Below are 21,189 nucleotides of genomic sequence, written 5' to 3'. Positions count from 1 at the left end.
TAGAAAATTTTTACAGTTAATTCAAGGAGCGGTCAGAGCTGCTGATGCTGGATCCGAGGTGCCTATTTCTCAAACTCTGATCGCCAATGGGGTCAAGACTTTTGGAGGACAGCTTGGAGGAATTCCTACTGAAGCAGAAGATTGGCTTCAAGATACAGAAAGACGCATGGATCAGTAGGGTTTGGACCCAACTAAGAGATATTTAGGGGAAGTAGCAATGTTAGATGGCAATGCCCACATCTGGTGGGAGTCAGTGACCAGTAGTGTTCCTATCGATCATTTGACAAGGGATTTCTTTAAGGAGCGTTTTCGGAGCCGATTCTTGGGTGAGCGTTACTTAGTCCAGAGACGACAGTAGTTTTAGGACTTTGTTCAGGGTGGTATGACTGTTTCAGAGTATGAGATAGAGTTCTTAAAATTGTTAAAGTATGGAATCAGTCTGGTGCCTACCGAGAGAGATCGATGCCGTAAATTTGCCCTCGGACTCAGATACGAGCTACGTAGGCAGGTGGTAGCCCTTCAAGATGACATTTTTGATGTACTGGTGAGTAGAGCCAAGGATGCTGAGGAGATGGAGGCTTTAGCTTTTGTTAGAAAGCGTGTTGATCAGGAGCGATGTAGGAAATCTTTTGGCCCTACTAAATCATCCGCACAGTCCGGTAAGAGGACTCGTACTTCAGCCCCTCAGAGGAGCAATACACACTTCAGGCCTGCAGCATCATCACCTTCACCTGTTAGTAGAGGTGGTTCTTCGGTTCCGTCTTAAGTGCCTCATTGTGACTTTTGTGGTAAATGGCACACGGGAGAGTGTTATAGGAAGACCGGAGCATGTTTTCATTGTGGATCTAGTGGTCATTTTCGGAGGGAGTGTCCTCAACTAGCTACGTCTGAGCGGACCGCTACCCAGACTCTTGTGCGTTCATAGACTATACTATAGTACAGACTCCAATTAGAGATCGTAGCCAAGTAAAGACTCGTGGTTCAGCGTCCAGGACAGATAGTAGAGCTCGACCTCAGCATAATAGAGGGCTAACAGTTTCTGAGGCTAGACAGCCAGCTTTGGTTTACGCCACTAGACGTCGGGATAACAGAGATGAGCCTGAGGTTATTACAGGTACATTTACTATTTATTTTATTCCATACTTTCCATTACTGGACAATGGCTCCACCCACTCTTATGTATCAAGCTCAGTATCTCGAAACCTTCAGATTCTGATCGAGAACACTGATAATACTGTTACGGTTACGAGTCCAGTAGGATAGGCAGTATTAGTGAATAAGGTATTTCGGCGTTGTCCTCTTGAGGTTCAGGGAGAAATTTTTCTCGCTGATCTTATGGAGCTTCCTTTAGAGGAGTTCGATCTAATTCTTGGGATGGATTCGTTGAATAAACACAAGGTAAATCTGGATTGCAAATACAAGCGAGCTACTCTGAAGACTTCAGATGGTCAGACTGTTGTGTTAATAGGTGAACGGCGTGGTTATCTCTCCAATATTGTTTCAGCTATGGAAATTGATCGTATGATCAGGAAGGGGTATGAGACTTTCATTGCCTATATTTTGAACAATAAAGGTTCCTTGTCCACGATCGAGGAAATTCGTACAGTTAACGAGTTTCCTGATGTTTTTCCGGAGGAGTTGCCTGGGTTACCTCCTGATAGAGAGGTAGAGTTCAAGATTGAGACTTATCCGGGATCTTCACCTATTTCTATGGCACCATATCGCATGGCTCCAAAGGAAGTTAAGGAGTTAAAGGTCCAATTGCAAGAATTATTTGATCGAGGATTTATTCGGCATAGTACCTCACCCTGGGGAGCTCCAGTTTTGTTTGTGAAAAAAAAGGATGGGTCGCTAAGGCTATATATTGACTATCGGAAGTTGAACAAGATGACATTAAAGAATAAGTACCCATTACCTAGGATTGACGACTTATTTGATCAGTTGCAATGAGCTATTGTATTCTCTAAGATTGATCTTCGTTTGGGGTATTACCAATTGAAAGTTAAGGGGCCTGATGTTGCAAAAATAGCCATTCGCACTAGATATGGTCATTATGAATTCTTAGTAATGCCTTTTAGTTTGACAAACGCTCCCGCATCTTTTATGGATTTGATGAATCGGGTGTTTCGGCCATATTTGGATCAATTTATGGTTGTCTTTGTTGATGATATTCTGGTATATTCTCTGACAGAATCAGAGCATGACGAGTATTTGAACATCATTCTGCAAACCTTGAGAGAGCATTATCTATATGCCAAATTAAGCAAGTGTGAGTTTTGGCTCCAAAAAGTGTCATTTTTGGGGCACATTATTTCTGCTCGAGGTATTCAGGTCGATCCAAGCAAGATCGAGGCTATTGTGAACTGGAAACGACCCAAGAACGTCTCTGATATCCGTAGTTTCTTGGGCTTGGCTGGATATTATTGAAGTTTTGTTGAGGGTTTCTCGATCATTGCTGCTCCTTTGACAAAGCTGTTAAGGAAGAACGTGATGTTTGACTGGGAGAGGCACAATAGGAGAGCTTTGAGAAATTCAAGGTGGTTTTAACTCAAGAACCAGTGTTGATTCAACCAGAGTCCGGGAAAGATTTTACAGTATATAGTGATGCTTCACATTCAGGACTTGGTTGTGTTCTAATGCAGGAGGCTAAGATAGTGGCTTATGCGTCACGTCAACTACGATCGCATGAGTGTAATTATCCTACTCATGATTTGGAGTTAGCAGCAGTGATTTTTGCCTTGAAGATATGGATACACTATCTTTATGGAGAAAAGTGTTACATTTTCACTGATCATAAGAGCTTAAAGTATCTTCTGACCCAGAAGGAGCTTAATTTGAGACAACGACGCTGACTAGAGCTTCTAAAGGATTATGATTGCGTGATTGATTATCACCCTGGTAAAGCTAACATTGTGGCGGATGCTTTGAGTCGAAAGGAGGTATCGGAGTTAAGGTCTTTAATGGCCAAGATGAATTTATATTGACGATGGCACTCTGTTAGCAGAATTGCAAGTTAAACTGACTTTGGTTGATGAGATTAAGGCTAAACAATCTCTTGATAGCTCCTTGCTATCCATCTTTGAGCAAATAGAGCAGGGGACAAGCTCAGATTACGCCCTTGATCAGGATGAAGTTTTATGCTTTAAGGGTCGATATTGTGTGCCTGATGATTCTGAGTTGAGGCATATTATTCTTAATGAGGCTCATAGTAGTCCATATGCTATGCACCCCAGTGGAGATAAGATGTACCGGAATTTGAAAAAGAGATATCATTGGGTTGGCATGAAGAAAGATATCTCAGATTTTGTGGCTAGGTGTTTGACTTGTCAACAAGTTAAAGAAGAGCATCAACATCCATCAGGTTTGTTACAGCCTATCAAGATTCTTGAATGGAAATGGGAGCGTATTACTATGGATTTTGTTACTGGCTTACCTATGACTCCTTTGAAAAAGGATTCAATTTGGGTGATTGTTGACAGACATACAAAGTCAGCTCACTTTATTCCTGTGCGGGTAAATTATACTTTGGACAAGCTGGCGAGATTGTATATTTCAGAGATTGTCAGATTGCATGGTGTTCCATTGTCTATTATTTATGATCGAGATTCGAGATTTACTTCAAGATTTTGGAAGGCACTACATATGGCTTTGGGAACAAGATTGGATTATAGTATATCCTTTCACCCCCAAACTGATGGTCAATCTGAGAGAGTGATTCAGATTCTGGAGGATATGTTACGATGTTGCGTAATTGATTTTCGTGGTAGCTGGGAGAACTTTTTGCCATTGGCTGAATTTGCTTACAATAACAGTTATTAGACCAGCATTCGTATGGCACCCTACGAAACACTCTATGGGCGTAAATGTCACACTACGATATGTTGGACTGAGTTGCGTGACCGGAAGACGTTGGGACCTGAGTTAGTACGCGAGACGAAGGACACAATCAAATTGATTCGTGACCGTATGAAAGAGGCATTTGATAGACAGAAGTCTTATGCAGATCAAAGGAGGAAAGATATTTAGTTTGAAGTTGGAGAACATGTATTTTTAAAAGTATCACCCTGGAAGAAAGTATTGAGATTTGGGCGTAAGGGTAAATTAAGTCCAAGATTTCTTGGACCTTTTCGTATATTGAAGAGGATAGGACATATCGCATATCAGCTTGAGTTGCCTCCCCAGCTCAATCGTATTCATGATGTCTTTCATGTATCAATGTTGAGGCGATATCGTCCAGATCCAGGTCACATCATTCAGGTTGAAGAGGTAGAGTTGAGACCTGATTTGTCATATGAGGAGGAGCTCATTCAAATCTTGGAAAGTGATGAGCGAGTTCTTCGGAATAGACGTATCCCGATGGTAAAAGTTCAATGGAGTAATCAAGGCCCTTCTGAAGCTACTTAGGAGAGATTGGAGTCAATGGAGGCTCAGTTTCCTCAACTATCCTCATAAGGTAAATTTCGAGGACGAAAGTTCTTGTAGAGGGGGAGAATTGTAACAACCCGAAGAAAAAAAATTTAATTCAGTGTAATTTGGTAAAATTTTGGTGACTAAATAAAAAGTTTTCAAAACTTGTACGCAATTTTAGAAGTAAAAGAAATTCAGGGACCAATCCCTAAATTTAGTCAAAAAGTGTCGGCACGTTATGTGGTTTTATATATGCACTGCGTTTCTGATTTTAAAATCAGAAACTTTTGTAAACAAAATTCCTCCTCCCGCACCCTTCTTGCAAGTTCGATCCCGACGCCGTTCGACATCCGATAGTCAAATTGAAACCACCGTCGTGTTCATCTTCGACCTGTGATCAAAACCCAGTAAACCAATTATAGCGAAACGCTACCAAACGACGTGAATTTTGAGTCAAAATCTCTACGTTTTTTTTAGCACCACCGCCGAGAAAATCTTAAATTCATCTCCGATCGTTGATCGGTTTTCGACACCTCCCGCACAATCGTGTTCTTGGTGTCGTTCCGAGTCCGACGGTGTCCTCCTTGTCTCTGTAGGCGGCAACGCGTGTGGGAGGTGGAGCAGTCAAAGATTCGACCGAGTTGAAATCGAGCTCTCCAACGTTCAAAAATTTGAACCGAGGTTGGTAAGTGACTCAAAATCGCTTAAAAGAATTTTTATAATTTTTTTATGAATTAATGGAGACCGGACGACGCCTCACGCGCCGCCCCTGCGCGTGGGGGAGCTACGAACGGGTTAATTTCATGTTGACCGGCTTGACAGGTCCAAACCGGCCTGAACCGATCCGAACCGGTCTAACCCGACCCATTGACCCGACTCGGTGACATTTTAGGAATTATTTTGAAAATGGTGATATTCTAGGAATTATTTTGAAAAAAGTGAAATTATGGGAATTTTTTAAAAAAAATGATATTCTGGGAATTATTTTTAAAAAGGTGACATTCTGGGAATTTTTGAATGTGGACTATTGAACCCCTTTGACCATAACTTTGTTCGGCTTTAAACGGCCATTAAACGACCTTTGATTTTGTTCGAGTATACCTATTTTGACATTTTTGACGTGTCGAATCCGTTTCTGAAGTCCGTTTTGCCAAATTCGAACCCGAAGGCCTCCAAATCATCAGTCAAACCCATTGACTTTGATTTTGACCAAGAATTTGAATTTTCGAAAAGTCATACTTTATGTTTTTCGACGTCCTGATTTTGATTCCGCAATCCGTTTGGTCAAATTCAGACTTGAAATCCTCCAAATTGATAGTCAAACCCGAAAAATGCTTATATACTTAAGAATTTTAGCTTTGATCAATTAAGTAAGACTTGGAGTTGATAAATTATTATTGTTTGAAGGCACAAGAGACTCTCCAGATCGTTCGACAGCTCGACCCAGCTCTTCTAGATCAGTTAAACCACGTGTGCCAGTATTCACCCGTAAGACCCGTAAATTTTATGATTTTAGAGATTAATTATGTTACCCATTAGTAATATAGTGTTATTATAAATTAGGTTCAAAAACTGTAGCAGAGCATAGTGAGACTAGCAATCAGTAGATCTACTATTTGAACCTATTATCGAGGTGTGTTCCCTATTTATTATTGAATTGTTTTATTGGTTTTAATATGTGGTACACTGAATTCTTTGGTTACTGTTTTATTGATGCACCGATTTAATGTGATGGTTTATGGATTATGACTGCTATATGATTTTGTTTGAAATGGTATGATACCATGTTTGGATTTATGGAATTTTTGTCACGGTGCAATTGAATTTTTGGAATACGAATTTATAAAATACAGCTCTGATCAAGCTGGAAAAATTTACGGACCTAATGTGACTCTTAGGTAGGCTCTGCGGCCCTGAGATCATTCTCGGGTAGGCCCTGCAGCCCTAAGATGTGTTCTTAGGTAGGCTCCATGGCCCCGAAATCTATCTTGGGTAGGCTCTCAGGCCCTAAGATGTTCCCTTAGGATAACTCTTTTATGGGATTTACTGCAGTATAATTTTATGAGATTTACTGGACTATGATTTGTTTAGTGTACCTATCATAATTTTATAGTAATGTTGGGACACACTGAGCCTAGCTCACTTTTCGAAAATGTTTTACCCTTTCAGATAATGTTGGTTAGATTCACCTGATTGAGCACTTGGAGGATCAACATATCTCTTGAAGTATATCGTATTGTAATGTTTTATCTTTTAAGTTGACACTATTTTGGTAACACAGGCCTTATTTTAAAGTATTGGATTTTATAATGATTTCTCCTTTGCTATTTATATTTGGGTTATCGTAAATTTGGATTTTTAAGACATGTTTAAATTAATTTTTTTTTCTTCATTATATTTATGAGATGTATTTTTATAGTATAAATTATTATAATTTAATAAATGTCATTTATAATGTGATTTTACCATGATTGAATAATGGTTTCGGAACAATATCTTTAAGAATCATGAATGTGATTCACTAGACTTAGTCGAAACGCATAGACTGGGTCTAGGGGGTTACACTTATCTCAAAGGCCTAGCTTGCTATCCCATTGGAGCTTGGCTATTGAGAACACCACGAAATGAGGAAGAAAATAAAGGAAAGAAAATAATGGAGCTCTTTGTTTTGCCTCTTGTTACCACCCTCTTTCTCTTCCTCTTTTATCTTATTTATACTTAAAAACAAAAAACTCACAAACTTTCAAGAAATCTTAAATTTACAATAAAACATTTTAACTCCCAAGAGACTCTTCAATTCCCAATAAAAATATCTAACTCCCAAAAGACTCTTCAATCCCACCCTTAAATATGGGGTTTTAATTCATTTTGTAACCTAAAGAATATTCTCTTCATATTCTTGGGTTGGGCTGTGGGCAGAGGATGTTTCACGTGTGGGTATCGTCAACCTTATTTACTTCTTCTCCTCTATCATCAATTACATGCACATCATCAACAAAACATGACATTTCCCCTTACATGGCCCCAGTTTCAACAATAAAATGTTGCAACAAAATTAAACCACCCAATGCAACTATATGTAGTTAAATGGGCTTTTAAGAAACCAATAACCTAAGTAAAAAAACACAATGTAACATTTTTACGAGGTTATCAGCTGGACAGCTTCCAATAGTTTGACAAGTCTTCTTGCTTTGTAGGTTACCAACTAAATACCATGTTTGACTACCTCATCTTCTCTTTCCAAACCATACAAGCGATGGGTCATCTTCTGTACTTGCTTTAGAAACTCATAGATGATTGCATCTCTCGTCTTCACTTTCTGTTGAGCTTGTTCCCATCGGAAACGCCATTGGTGTCCTCCATCGTAGGGACTATCTGGAGATTTCTTACCTTTCTCTTGTATATTTTCACGATGTTCTAAAGGTTTCACATTCAATGCTTTCTTGTTCATTGTGTTTTCGGGGGGACCTCTTTAATCTCGTCATCTTTTTATTTGACTCAATCTATTATCACAATCTTTTTCAGGTTTGAAATGAATTTGATATGTCTAAAATATTTCATAGTGCAACAAAGTCGTATATTTCTTGATAGTGTATTGAAGGTAAAGCAAATGTATCTCAGGTTCTTAAACTGAAACAAGGCTTGGATTAAAGCTCCATCCACTTTGATATAGAACATGTGTGTGATGTCGCTATAGCACTGATAGAACTTCTGCTTCTTCTCATGTTTCTTCTTTCCCCATATGCTTCGTATATCCTGTACCTCATTCTGCTTGAGGTTGATTGAAGCAAAGCCATCCAAATTTGGCATGTAGTCGTCTTATAGATTTTCCCATTTTTTCTCTCTGAGTTTTCTCTGACCACAGTCGTACCTCCGCGTTTTCAATCTTTTGCATCACAACCTCTTTCTGTATTAATGAAAACTGTTCAGAGTTGACAAACACTTCACATATCAAACCTCTTTTTAATGATGCAAATGATAAGAAATAAAAGAAAAAAGAAAAAAAAGTTAGTAAGAAAAAATAATAATTAAAATTGAAATAATAATTTCTACCTCACATGATATATACCTCACATGTTTTTGTTCCTATCCGAACATGATTTATATCCCGCATGTTTTTTATTTGAATAAATCCTAACCACATATATTTCTAGTTCGCATGCTTTGAGCATTAAATTTAAGGCAAGAAAATAGATTATTCATCCTAGTTTTTTTATGTGGCTTCGGGGTGGGTTCTAATTTTTCGTAACAACACGGTTTGGTTCTAAAAAGGGACTCGTGTTCTCCTTACTGGTGTCCCCCATGGGCCTGCCAGAACCTCGATCTTAAACCAATCACAGGCTCATATGGATCGAGTTAAACTCAAGAGGATGCGTTTCCTTATATCCATATGGAGAATAAATTCCCACGAGAGTATAAGGCATGTGTACCTCGGAGGTTACTTGCTAGGTCTGTAAGGAGAATAAATTTCCATAAAGGCATCACTTTCACCCCCCATTTAAATAGTGTCAGAGCTCGAGTATAGAGCTTAAGATATCAAATGACTGTTTAGAAGAAAAAAATTGAAAATCATTGAAAACACACGTCAATGCAACTATTTACAAAAATAAAAATAATCTCAAAGGTAAATTTAAATTGATCTAAAAATTAAATAAAGACTCAAACTTACAATTTTCTCTTAAAAAGAAACCAAATAACTGATTATGGCTTGACTCTCTTCGGGTCCCCAGTGGAGTCTCAAGTTGTTGCAACGGTCCTTCAAGTGGCTCGGGATCACATTTCGACTTAAAGTGAATAATTAACCTTTTTGGAGTCACCAACAACCTTTTTGGATTAGGTAAGGTCGGATACCTAAATTTTACCTCTTATCGGATCTACGTCTTACCAAAGATTCACTTGGAAGTATTCGGGAGTTGATTACTCGTGGGGAAGGATGATCACCCCCACATCGCCCTTTCGGTACCAACACGATTACGAGTTGTCTTAATAAAGAAAATTAAAATTTAAGCCAAAATTTAAAGAAGATATCCAAATTACTTACATTTAAGAATTTGTTACTATAAAATAAATGAAATAGAATATAAAAAATGAGTCTAATATGCAAAACTAAGAAAAAGAGTCACGGGTACCAAAATAAAAAGAACAATTCAAATCACACATGTCAATATAAATTAATAACAAATTTTAAAGGGCATACAAGAATTAATACAAAATACTCAATAAATAAATAAATAAATTGTATATAAAAAGAAATAAAAAAATTATTAATAACAAAAGAACATTTTAGAATATTAAACTAAAAAGGAAGGAAAGTTAAAATAAAATAAAATTTTAATTACCACCCGAAAAAACAAATCTAACATGAAAAAGGAAATCAAAGTAAAAAAATAAAGGAAAGAACAAAAAAAATTAAAACACAATCAAATTAAGAAAATAAAACTAAGAAAAAAATCAGCATCAATTAAAACAAGATTAAAGAACCAAAGAAGAATTAAAACAAAGAGTTTGAATATTTTTAAAAAACAAAATGAATTAAACAAAAATTGGAAATATTTAAAAGGAATCAAAGAAAATTAGCAAAAGGATGACCAAATTGAAATTTTAAAATAGAAAAAAATTAAACAATTAATTTCTACCCCTGTAAAACATACAGATTCCATAGGAATTTCGATCGACTCATTAGATTATTTAATTGAAAACAAATACCCAAATTTTAAAATACTAATTCATAAAAAAATAAAAATTATTTTCCCATTCACTACAAGAAAATATATCTTTAATGACACACGAACGATAACACACGCTAATTTATGACTTGCAAAAAATGTGTGTCATAAAAAAATGTCATGTTTCTTAAAATCTGAACGATTTATGACTTACAATAATGTGTGTCATATTTAATAGTCATAATCAAAAAAATTTCAAAAACATGAAGTACACTTTTAATTGTGTGTCATCTGTAAAAGTCGTCTTTTAATTTCGCCATTATTTTCATCATGTACACATGCTTTCCCGCTTTAAATGCTTTCAAAAACTTTGGAAACAGATTTTTGGGTTACGCTTTCTTTCCTTCTTTTCCCACTAAGTCGATGGACCCTCGAGGCGGTGAACTCCTTCTCGATGCCGAAACCAACCATTTTAGATCCTCCAACAATCCTGAAGACGACAAGTCTACTCCTCACACCGGCGATGGCGCCAGTCCTGGGTAAATATATTCCCCTTTCTTCTGTTTGTTTCTTGAGAAAAATTGGGGGTGTCGAGGAAAATCCTGAAATTATCGATTACCATTGCTTAATTACACATGAAAAACGTAAATTGAATCGTTATTTGTATACACATATGTATATGTTCCTTTAGATTTACTCTGTTTCCTGATAGAATTATAGAAAAAGTAATGAGAAAAATTGAGCCTTTTTCCTTTACCTTTTAGTTAATGACTTTGAAATTATTCTCAAATTTAAGTGAAATGGTAATACCCATTTTTTTATTTTCATTTTTTGTTATAAGTTTGGAATTTATATCATTTTAAAATAAAAGGGAAAGAGGAAGAATTAGGGTTCTTCTTTTCTCTTTTTCTTTAGACTTATGTAGGATTATATTGATATGTTTAGAGGTATATGTTTCTTTGAAAGGCCATTTTTATCATGAATACTTTGGAAGTGATTTGTGAATATATTCAATATTTGGAAATTTTCAGCAAAATATTTGTAGGAGGTTTAGCGAGAGAGACAAGTTCGGGTTAGTTCTTTAGCTTGTTTGTTGGAGATTTTTATTAATCTCCTTGAATATGATTATAGCACGAATTACTTTCCCTGTAGTCTGTTCCGATTTGGTTATTTTACGTATCTTCTGCAATACAATTTCTTGAACATTTTGGTAAATATGGTGAAATTACGGACTCTGTGATAATAAAGGACCGGAAAACAGGACAGCCTTGTGGATTCGAGTTTTTGACTTATGTAGAACCTTCTGTGGTTGATAAAGTCATTGAGGACACTCATGTTATTAATGGGAATCAAGTAAGACTCCGCTTTGGTCTCAATGTTTTGTTTATTGTTATGTTTCCTTACCATAGTCTGGTGTATGTTGCTTTGCTTTTGACTTGAATTACTGCTCTTTGGCTCGGTTTTTGTCCTTTTAGGTAGACATTAAGAGAACAATACCAAAAGAATCTTCTGGACGTAAAGATTTCAAGACTAGGAAGATTTTTGTAGGTGGAATTCCTTCAATTGTATCTAAAGGTGATACCAGTATCTTCCTTTCTTTAATGCATATAATATTGAAGCTTCACGCCATTTATCCGGAATGCCTTGATTCTCATAGATATTTCTCATAAATGTTAATATATTTGGTGCAAATTGACAAATGAGTTCAAGGACTACTTTACACAATATGGAGAAGTAATAGAACACGAAATCATGCGGGATCATGCCACCAATCGTTCCCGTGGTTTTTGGGTTCATTACTTTTGAAACAAAACAAGTGGTTGATGATCTCTTGGAGAAGGGAAACAATATTAACTTTGCTAGAGCTCAGGTATGAAGATTGCCCGTTGAATTGATGTTTCATGAAATATCTTATCGTCTTTATGGGCTATCATCTTTTTTCACTTTTAGATGTTACCAAATTATGGCATTTCCATGAACGCGTACCATTTTGCTTTGACGATATTTTACTTTCAGACCTTAATTATATTAGTTGTAGTTCTTTTTACCCTAGCAGAAAATGAGTAAGGTGAATTTAGAGAATCCATTTTGTTATGTTAAATTTTAGAAACAATAAAATGAGTATCATGATGTCTTCCTTTGCTGGTAGGTGGAGATAAAAAGGGAAATCAAGTTATACATTAGGCAGCCTCAGTTCATGAATGAAATCAAAATTTAAGAGCCATATGTAGTAAAATTTCAGAGCTGAAACGGATATATAGTAAAATAATTAGGACGTAAAGAGACACCTATGCTAAACAGGTTTAAAAGGTTAGTGTGTATTAAAAGGAAAGAATTAAAAGTCTTCACCCACAAGTGGAAAAATATAGTGATTGTCATGATTACTTTTGCAAAAATGGTGTACACATAATCATTCCTCAAGGCAAGTTAGTTGTTTAATCACATCAAGTTGCCAAGCAACATAATTTAGAAGACAAATCAAGAGCCGACTATTATGTACTTGTACTGATTTTCTTCTCAAAACTTGAAATACTTCTGCCCTCATTGACAAAAACCTAAGAAACTTTTTAGCTAGGATATTTTCAAGTTCATCAGCCTGTTTTACCATTACAAGAAGAGGAAAGTACATATATCACTACTAGAAAAAAAAAACCCTTTAATGACGCGCATTGCGCGTCATCTATGGGTGCAGATGAGACACAAATGTCTGTCGTTGAAGCCACCGACATGAATCTTAGATGATGCGCAATTGTGTGTCATAAATCTATGACGCGCATTGATGACACGTATTTACGACGCTCATTTATGAAGCGTAATGCATGTCATTGAAGCCCCCGTCATAAATGAAGATGACACACATTTTGTGTGTCATAAATTTATGACACGCATGTATGACTTACATTGCGTGTCATTGAAGCACACGTCATTAAAAAATATGACACACATTCGTGTGTCGTGATTGTATTTCGTAAATTATATATATATATATATTGTAGATTGACAAATAATCAAACTAAATCACATTTAATGCCTCATAATACTAAATATATATATCATATTATATATAAGCAATCCATTTGCATACAATATATTCACTTTAAGTTATCAAAAATATTGTAATCATATGTCGATACAAGGAACAAATAAAACAAATTAAAGAACAAAAACCTGATTCAGCCATTAATCACACAGTAACTTCATAATCCTACTACAGTAAACTTGAACATCTAAAAACTAACAAAAGTAAAATATATTCATTCAAAAGCTGAAGGAATATAATGAATTGTTACAGGACCTTTTACAGCAAAAAGTATCTTAGTCACATCTACATCCAGAAGAAACTGCAAGGAAACAAAGAAAACAATAGTCAAACAACACCTCTTTTTCATACGTAACATGCAGAATATGAACAATGAAAATGGCATCACCTTGAAAGTTAATGTGTTCATTGATGACCCCAAGCATTGCAGTGGATTGCGTTTTATGCAAATATTGCAACAGAAGATCATAGGAATATTGTCGAAGTGATTGACAAAAAATTCAGCAGTAAATGAGGAAATGAATATATTCTTTTATTATCTATTAACAGTTACCAAAGAAACAATTTACGGATTTTACCTGACATATCTTGATGTTAACTTTACTCTGCCTAAGAGAACGAGCAAATTTCATCTCCTAATTAAAGAAACAACTGATGGCAAGTACAAAAAATGGAAGTGATTAGTAAGTAAAGAAGAAGAAGAAAGAACAATATGTTCCACCTCCAAATGAGACTAAGAAAGAACCCCTTCCAACTTTTGAAGGTCTTGTGAGTGCATCAATTTCAAAATGTTAAGTGATTTACCTCCAAAATAACTTTTCTTCCGCTTCTCTGATTTAATAAAAAAATTAGTTAAAAAAGAAACAAATAACCTTGAAGAATTAAAATATCAAAAACAAAGAGAAGAAAATAGTTAGCTTCGACTCACAGAGAAGTATTAGTCTCATTCCTTGTCCAGGTAGTGCCGATCTTTAAAAAACTGAAACGATAGGAATTAAACAATTTCAAAATCACTATTCCAAGGAACATAATAAAATTTATGTAGCAGTGGTTCTATATAAGTTGCAGCTTTTCGAAGTGATCCCAAAAAGAACCTTGTTGTATGTCACAACCATTGCTAGTACAAAGATTAAACCGAAATTTAGTAACATTCGATCCTCAACCTTAGGTATCTATTATAGCATTTAACATTATTTAACAGCCAGTCCAAAATCCAGGTTTGGGGAGTAGATGTAGTGCATTTAAGTAATAACACAGCATCTCAACAATGACCTTAGTAGATATAAAAAAGGGGTGAAAACAACTTAAACAAAACTGCAAGAGGACTAACTTTATCTTGATGCCGCCTGTAGAATTGATCCCAATACTTCTTAGCATCTCTTTCATACTTAACTGCAAAACAAAAGATCAAACTTAAAGCACCATGTATCGACTCAATGCAGGCCCATAACTGTGAGTAAAAGAGATCTAATTTGAGCACCTATCCAAAAGGGGGAAACTCAAATGGTAGTGGGTGGGTATATTTGTATCCTCTGCGTTGGTTGTTGCTGTTCACACCAATTTACATTTCGGACTCCATTATTGGACCAGCCTTAATGAAGAAGAAAAAAAGCATAGTTTTGAACTTCCTGAAATATGAATTTTAATTCACAAATCTTAGAAGCGGAGAATTAAGATACGAAACATGCATGTAATAGTGGACTCAGGGATCATCTTTTTTTTAACTTATTAACAACGATATGTGATCCTGACAACTTTGGTAGAAACATAATCCACGAACATTTGTAATTTATAAAATAAATAAATACAAGAACGATTGAAGACAGTGACTTCACCAGGCCTAATTTCCTCGTTACAGAACTGCTGACATGAATCAAATAACAAAATGTTGCTTTAGCTTACCTACTAAACGAAGTCTTCAAAAAAAAAATTCAGCGTGCAATGGCGGGAGTAAAAATTTGCAAAGTATCAACACACGGTAACTTGGTTTTGAAAAAATAAAAACAATTCAGGAGCTAAATATTCGGTGGCGGGTCCCGACAGCAAGATACAAAGCACTCAACAAGTGCTAATATCATGGATGCAATGATAGATGAGAAATGATAGCTTAGAGGAAGTCAACCCACAATCACTAGAAACACAGTTTTTAAATCTTAACAATCTTGTACGTAATTCCATAGGATCACCATGCACCTTTAACATACACAAAACACCACCCTATAAATACACTAAAACACGCAAAAATATTGCACCGCCTACATAAAGATGAGAGGCCAAGTTCTAATTTACATTCTTCTACTAGCATGGTTCCTGCTTATAGATTCTCAACCCAAGGGCTCCCAAATCGATGTTCAAGCCATTGAATCAGGCAACCTTCTTTCTCATTCTCAATTGCTTAAAGCATTCAACGTATATCATACACCTACATCAAGCACATTTACAAACTTTTGTAGCTTCTAAATTGTAATGCATTAATGTTTTTTTCCTATAGTGCCAACAGTTCACTTCAAGTTCAAACTCGAAGCCTAATATCGAGACCACGTGCTAGAAATGCATTACCTACCTGGGTAAGAACTGTGTAATCTCTTTCAGCTTAAAACTGTTGTATTTATCTAGCTAGTATAACTAAATCCATTAGCTAAAAAAAAATTCTCGCTGCGATGAAAAACAGGTTGAAATGAAAAAGATTCATAAATCCCCATCCGGACCGAACCCATTAGAAAATCAACGGCCACCATCTAGGCATTAAAACAATGGATGCAACAGCCAACGTGGAAGATAGGGTAAGGCGACACAAATTGTATATGGAGGTGAGACGTCTCTGTGTAGGACAAGGATTTTACTTGTAAAAATTTATATGCGAAAGCAAGTATTGATGTACTATTATATGCTTCTAGCATGTACGAAAAGTTCTAAATGAGTTCTAGTTTGGTGTGTAATGGTATGTTCGGTTTTCTTCAGTCAGAAGGTAATCCCATGTCCTAATTATGATATTCTGCTTTATAATGCTTCTATACAATAAATTCATACTACACTATCACATGTTTGCAGAAAGAAACAGTCATATTTCACACGTGAAAGGAACTGAAACAGTTTTAAACAAAGAATTGACAAATCTTCATGAGAGAGAAAATACCCCTAGGTTCAGATCATATAAAAGGAAGCAATGAAGGCGCAACTACTAGCACAGCAAGATCCATGAAATAAATAAAAATAAACTACCTGAAAGCTTGAGTACTACTGAAAGCAGGCTACCATTCGAAGAGAAAAAAATTTCATCAACAACAGGGGAATTCGAACAGAATGAAGGAAACAGAAAGAGAAAAAAATGAAGAGGAGAACACAAGGAAAATATGGAAGGGAAATTTTTTGTAATGGGGGAATATTAGAAAACTCAACAATAAATATCTGTAAAGTGGATTTGCAATTGCAACCGAAGAACACCCGTTTTTTTTTAGCTTTTGAAGGGTATTTTCTATTTCTCATTTCATGTTGTTCTTTCCATTTTTTTTTACTTATGTTTGTGTTTACATTGTTTTGAAACAAATAGGAATCGAGAGAGGAATACCTGGGCTGTGCACACATTAATGGAGTCTCGTTAACTCTATTTTACCGTCGTTCGGTTTCCTTTGTAAAGGATAGGAGTGAAGTTAGTAAATAAAATCATTTTTGAATCAAAATAGTAAAGATCAACGAGAGAGAGAGCTTACCTTGGCCGAGCGTCGGGGCTGTTGTCGGGGTGGTTCTCGACATTTTATCGGTGGACTGATAAAAAGAGGAAAAGGGGGAAGCATGCGGCGAGAACTAATTTTGGAGGGGGAAGAAGCGGACAGGAAAAAATAATGGGGGAAATTAAAAGACGACTTTTACAGATGACACAATTAAAAGTGTACTTCGTGTTTTCGTAAAATTTTTGGATTATGACTATTAAATATGACACATTATTGTAAGTCATAATCGTTCAAATTTTAAAAAATATGATATTTTTTTATGACACACATTTTTTGCAAGTCATAAATTAGCGTGTGTCATCGTTCGTGTGTCATTAAAGGTATATTTTCTTGTAGTGTATTAGAACAAAATGGGAGGAAAATGCAAAACTTGTCCTGATATTAGTTAAGATAAACTTCTTATCTTGAATCCAACAAAGTATAATAGAAGATAAGACATCATCCTATGAAGAGCAGTTCATATTTTAAAACAATAGATTCCCTTTTAACATTAGATGATTAGGAGAAGAAAATAGGAGATATTTTCTCCTGAATAATTCATCTCAGGCTGAAAGAAAACTTCCCTTTGAAAAATCAAAAACTAGATTTCAAAAGTTGAACCAAGTTCAACTGAAATCAAGGGAAATAAATTATTCCAATTTTTTTTGGGGGGGCGGAGTGGCCAAGTTGCCTTCTCTGCATAATGAAGTTTCTTAATTAAGCAGGATCCTAATTTGTTGAATTATTGCCATTTGTCTTGCTTCATGTTTTCATATCTTAATGTCTTTCCCTGAAACTGGTTCTGACAGCACTAATTTATTTTTCTTATACTTTTAATGAAAATTAAATTTTAAATGCATTTAAGTTGTTGAGTTGCCAAAAGGTTTATGCTATAGGCTGCAAATTACTTATACGATATGGAGCTTATTATGTACTGGCTGTGCAAAATTTTGACATCTTTGTTTTATTTTGCTTACCTTTTGTTGATATTGTTTTTGCATATTCTAAGCATCCACATTTTTTTTGTCAATACAGGTTTGGCAACACTACCTATTTGCACATATTTGTGGTTTTTATCCAGATGCTCAAAGCTCTAAGTATGTGAAAACAAAGTGCATTATTTGATTACATCCAATGAAATCACTCTATGTGAACTAGGACTATATTGTTGAATTCATAGGCTTTGGTTTCAATTCTTCTTTGTGTAGCATAGATAGTGCATATGATTACAATATTTTTTATAACTTAATGTGAATATATTGTATACAAATGGATTGCATATATATAATATGATATATATATATATATATATATATATATATATATATATATATATATATATATATATATATAAGTATTATGAGGCATTAAATTTGATTTAGTTTGATTATTTGTCAATCTACAATATATATATATAAAATTTACGAAATACAATCACGACACACGAATGTGTGTCATCTTTTTTAATGATGTGTGCTTCAATGACACGCAATGTGAGTCATACATGCGTGTCATAAATTTATGACACACAAATGTGTGTCATCTTCATTTATGACGGGGGCTTCAATGACACTCAATGCTCGTCATAAATGTGCATCATAAATGCGCGTCATAAATTTATGACACACAATTGAGCGTCATAGATTTATGACACACAATTGCGCGTCATCTAAAATTCATGTCGGTGGCTTCAACGACAGGCATTTGTGTATCATCCGCACCCATGGATGACGTGCAATGCGCGTCATTAAAGGGTTTTTTTCTAGTAGTGATTCAAAATCCACCATTGGTTTTCATCAAGAAACCTCAAGGAAGACTAAATCTGTGAAGATTCATTAGAAAATCATTTTCCTTGTTCATCGATTTTCTCTCATCTAATGAGATTTTCAAACAAAATCAAGATCGAAGCAATAAACACAAAAGTAATAAAAAAATATAAAAAAGAAAATCGTTGGTTTTCACTAAGAAACCTCAAGAAATGTTAGATTTAGGAAAATCGATTCAAGAGTATTTTTCTTATTCATCGGTTTTTTCTCATCCGATAGAGTTTTTTAGGGGGGGAAAAAGAAAGAGAACGAGGTCGAGATCGACCGAAACAACAAAGACAATAATAAAAATAAAAGACAAGGAATTAACTAGGGATGGCAAAAAAACCCGAACCCGACGGGGAAAACCGAAAACCGAATTAAACGGGTCGGGTTCGGGGATGATAAACAGGGATGGGGATGGGGACGGGAAAAACCCATTTATTTTAAACGGGGACGGGGACGGGGATGGGTTTGGTAATCCCCGCCCCGATTACCCGATTACCCGCCCCGATTACCCGCCCCGATACCCGACCCGATAAATATTAAAAATAATTATTTATATATATATATATATATATATAATATTAATAAATTTAATTTAAATAAAAAATATATATTTATATATTTAATTTAAATATATATATACCCGGCCCGATTCTCGGCCCAATACCCGACCCAATACCCGGCCCAATACCCGTTTAAATAACCGTTTATGCTAAACGGGAATACCCGTTTCCCCGCGGTTTTCCCCGATTACCCGACGGGGATCCCCGTTTAAATCCCCGCGGTTTTTTAAACGGGGACGGGTACCGGTTTTTTAAACGGGGACGGGGACGGGGGGGACCAATACCCGGCCCGAACCCGGCCCGTTGCCATCCCTAGAATTAACTTTAAACAACAATACACTTTTATTGCTCTTGTTTTTCGAACTACAATAGGTGATTCTTTTCTTCCTTTTTTTCCCTTTCCTTTTATTCTCTGCCTAATTACAAAATAAGAGTGTTTATTTATAGGCTCCCGAAAATTCTAAAAGCAAAAGACCTAACATCTTTTCCATGTTAGATATTATAAAATAATAAAAAGATCATAAATTACTCTGAATAAATTATGAAAAGTATAAAGCTGAATTTTATTAACTAAAATAATTAAAAATTCGTAAAAAAATTAAAATCTCATATTGGGCTCGTATCCAATATTTTGTACGCGATATATTCGCTAAAATAAGCATATCTTGAGTTTCCGATGTTCGATTGATGTGTTTCAAAATGCGTTGGAAAACTAATTAAAAGACGGTTCAGTTTCAACAAGACATAATGCCTTAAAAATGTTTGGATCTTGTCCAAATATTCGTTGTAATTTGAATGATGTATTGGGCTTCAAAATCAGCTTTAATAAAAATGTTTCGACTTTGGAAAAAAAAATAGACCGAACGCAAATCAAGTATTACAGTTAGGAATATGAACTTATAATATTTTAGGGTTAAAATAGATTATCAATACAAAGAAAAAAACTTAAATTATATGAGAAATTAAAATTTTCAAGCCTCGACCTCCCTTACTTCATCCTACCGCCAAGTCTTCACTCACCATACATGCTCACCAGTAGTCGAGATCATCACTAATCCGTTTACCTATTCACATCCAAACCAAAATCTCAAAAAAATTTGAAACCCATCAAAGACTAAATCTGAAAATCCCAAACAATAGCAAGCATAGAAAGCTCAACAAATCAAACCAAATAAATCAAGTCAGCAAAAATAGAAGGGATAACAAAAGCAAAGAAAAAATGAAAATGAAAAAAATACAAATCTCTTTTTTCGGTGGAGAGTAAAAGTCGGCTTTTGGAGTGGTGTCTACCAGATCTTAATGGTGCAGGTCTTTGTGGACTTTAATAGGATCACATATCTCGATTTCAAGTTAATCTAACAGTGGACAATTCAGGTCCAATATGTAAAGGATTCGGGTTTGAGAATTGTTTTTATGGAACTTGAGTAGGACTAAGAGAAATCTAAGTCGGTAGAACACTACAAGAAAAAGTTTGTTTGATGGTGGTTTTTGACTGAAGAGACTCTGAAGCGATAACGATGTTAGGGAGAAACCAATGGTTAGTGTTTTAGATTTTGAGATAAAAGAAAAAAAAATTGTTAAGGATAAGAAGTAAAATTTAAAAGGGTAAACTACGTAAATCATCAGTCAACTTTCTTCTCACTCCTATTTTGGTCACTCAAGTTTAAAAATTTTCAATTTAATAATTGAACTTTATACATTAAACTTTTTTAACACTTCTCGATAGGGTTTTTCATGGACGATTAACTGTATCGTTTAGCCTAAACATTCGGTTAATCGTTATAACCTTTATGAGATTTTTCTAATCATAACCTAACCTTTAAGAAATGGTTAATCGTTAACGGTTAATCGTTATTAACGTTTCGATTATAGGTTAATCTATTACAATTATTTTTCAAAAGTAATACAACATAAACATTTTAAAGTTTCAAAAATTCTCTTTAAAAAAAGTAAAGTTTCAAAATTCATACAACAAAAAATGTGGCACTTAAC

At 35.3% G+C, this 21,189-nt stretch overlaps 1 long non-coding RNA gene and 1 pseudogene across 1 annotated transcript; one reads left to right on the top strand and one right to left on the bottom strand.

Annotated features, from left to right (window-relative positions):
- The first annotated feature begins 10,496 nt into the window (after positions 1 to 10,496).
- On the top strand, positions 10,497 to 12,291 carry LOC120199442 (annotated as a pseudogene).
- Positions 12,292 to 14,045: 1,754 nt separating this feature from the next.
- On the bottom strand, positions 14,046 to 14,648 carry LOC120198487. The gene is made up of 3 exons (XR_005523374.1): positions 14,594 to 14,648; positions 14,444 to 14,505; positions 14,046 to 14,092 (listed from the first exon to the last, which is right to left on the bottom strand). It is a non-coding gene; the product is annotated as an uncharacterized LOC120198487 (long non-coding RNA).
- Positions 14,649 to 21,189: the final 6,541 nt, after the last annotated feature.

This window comes from Hibiscus syriacus, unplaced genomic scaffold (genome assembly GCF_006381635.1).
Source record: "Hibiscus syriacus cultivar Baekdansim isolate YM2019G1 unplaced genomic scaffold, ASM638163v2 tig00000340_pilon, whole genome shotgun sequence".
Taxonomy (NCBI): domain Eukaryota; kingdom Viridiplantae; phylum Streptophyta; class Magnoliopsida; order Malvales; family Malvaceae; genus Hibiscus; species Hibiscus syriacus.
The sequence above is the reverse complement of the archived record's forward strand: the minus strand, read 5'-3'. Positions and strand labels throughout refer to the sequence as shown.